Genomic DNA, 2,029 nt, shown 5'->3' with positions numbered 1-2,029 from the left:
CATCCTCTCCAACACTGTTTGTTGATTTGTTTATGTTGGCCATTCTGACTGGTGTGAGGTGGTATCTCATTGTGGTTTTAATTTGCATCTCTATGATGGCTTGTGATGCTGAGCATCTTTTCATGTGTCTCTGGGCCCTCGGTATGTCCTCCTTGGAGAAGTGTCTGTTCAAGTCTTTTGCCCACTTTATAATTTTTTTTTGTCTTCCTGGAGTGGAGTCCTGTGAGTTCTTTATGTATTTTGGAGATCAAGCCCTTGTCTGAGGTGTCATTGGCAAAAAGACACAAAAGAGATTTTTTTGGGATTACATGTCACAATGTATTTAATGTGTGGCCCAAGACAACTCTTCTTCTTCCAGAGTGGGCCAGAGATGGCAAAAGGTTGGACGCCCCTGCTCTAGAGCATTTCCAAGTGTCAAACCTGTCATACCAATTTTCTTAATTCCTTAAGGTAATCCTGTCTCCCTTTTACTTGCCAGGAGGTCTTGCTTTAAGCTGCCTTTTAAGGATGGAATATGGTCTAGAAGAGAACTGTCCAGTGGAAATATAATGCAAATCACAAATGCAAGCCATGTTAAGTTTCTTAGTAGCCACATTAGAAAAATAAAAACAGGTGAAATTATTTTTAATCCCCAAATTACCATTTTAACATGTAATCAATACTTAAAAATGCAGATATCTTTTTTAGAAAAAATTAACCTTGGTTTCAAACTTTATCCCAGGCTTCCTCAGTTTAATCAGATGCAAAGATGATTTGTGTATGAGCAGAAAGTGAAAAGAGCTGCAGTGTCCAAGGAGCTAGGGCTTAAAACTATTAGAGATGTTGATTTTATCAGATCCATAAACAAATTTGAAAAAGCAGTCATAATATAAAATCGCAGCCACCAGTGACTTCTTCAAGTTTATCTTTTTCAGAAGTTGATTCAGTTCAGTGTGCTTCTTTCTTGGAAACCTCATCAAAATTCTCTCCAAGATCTGGAACTTCATCATCATCTGCGTCTCCTGTAGCAAGTGGTGCTTTTCCATCCAGATTGTTTGAGCGGGGCTTTGGTGCGTCTCCTTAGACTAGTCTGACTGTGTGTAGCAAGCTGATTTAAGATGCTGGGTAGCATTTCTGTCAGCTATATTGTCTCAGCATGGCCTGTACTGCTGAAAGTGTTCGCTGCCAGAGATGCCTGAACTTTAGGGTTGTTAAAGTGGGTCACTGTTCCTCATTTGTGAACATATTTACCTCTTCCATACCAGATATTGTTTACCCCTAACGTCTTTAAGGAGAACTGAAGTTTTTTATCGTCTGCTGTAGCTGTCCTGTGAACCATCTACTTCTTTCTACGAGCAGTGTCTTTCCCACCAATGTGCATTTGTGCCTGCAGTTTGGTGAGTTTCTCTTGGTTCACCATAGTTTCTTTCATCTTATTGGAGAGAAAATGGGGCTGTGTGGGGGAATAGGGTTGGTGCTCAGGCAGTCTTTGGCAGACCAGCTGAGAATAAGCACACCCACATGGAGACACAAGATGGCAGCTCAAAATACATCATCTTCCACTCACAGTTTTGTACTTTTGAAGTCTGATATCTGGTGTGTATTTTACTGCACATCTCATTTTGGACTAGCCACATTTCAAGTGTTCAATGGCTGTAAGTGACTAGGGTCTACCGTATTAATGAAGGTCTAGATCAGGGGTATCAAATTCATTTTCACAGGGGGCCACATCAGCCTTGGAGTTTCCTTGAAAGGGGTGAATGTAATTTTAGGACTATAAATGTAACTGCTCCTTAACTAGGGGCAAGGAGCTCCGTGCTACCTCCAGGTAGAAACAAGGTGCCAGCAGGATAAAACAAGGTGGAGGGCCGGATTCGGCCCTTGGGCCCTGTGTCTGCCACCTGTGGTCTAGAGCCTTGCTCCTCAAAGTGTAGTCCACAAATCAGAAGCACTGGGATCATCTGGAAACCGGTTACAAATGCTGAACTTCAGGTCTCACTCCAGACCTACTGAATCAGAACCTGCATTTTAACAAGGCCCCTGGGTGACT

General features: G+C 42.1%; 1 pseudogene; it reads right to left on the bottom strand.

Annotated features, from left to right (window-relative positions):
* Positions 1-370: 370 nt before the first annotated feature.
* Positions 371-1,450, bottom strand: LOC114497891 (annotated as a pseudogene).
* Positions 1,451-2,029: the final 579 nt, after the last annotated feature.

This window comes from Phyllostomus discolor, chromosome 5, assembly GCF_004126475.2.
Source record: "Phyllostomus discolor isolate MPI-MPIP mPhyDis1 chromosome 5, mPhyDis1.pri.v3, whole genome shotgun sequence".
In the NCBI taxonomy this organism is placed as follows: domain Eukaryota; kingdom Metazoa; phylum Chordata; class Mammalia; order Chiroptera; family Phyllostomidae; genus Phyllostomus; species Phyllostomus discolor.
Note: the sequence above shows the minus strand (reverse complement) of the source record. Positions and strands in the feature narration are given on the sequence as shown.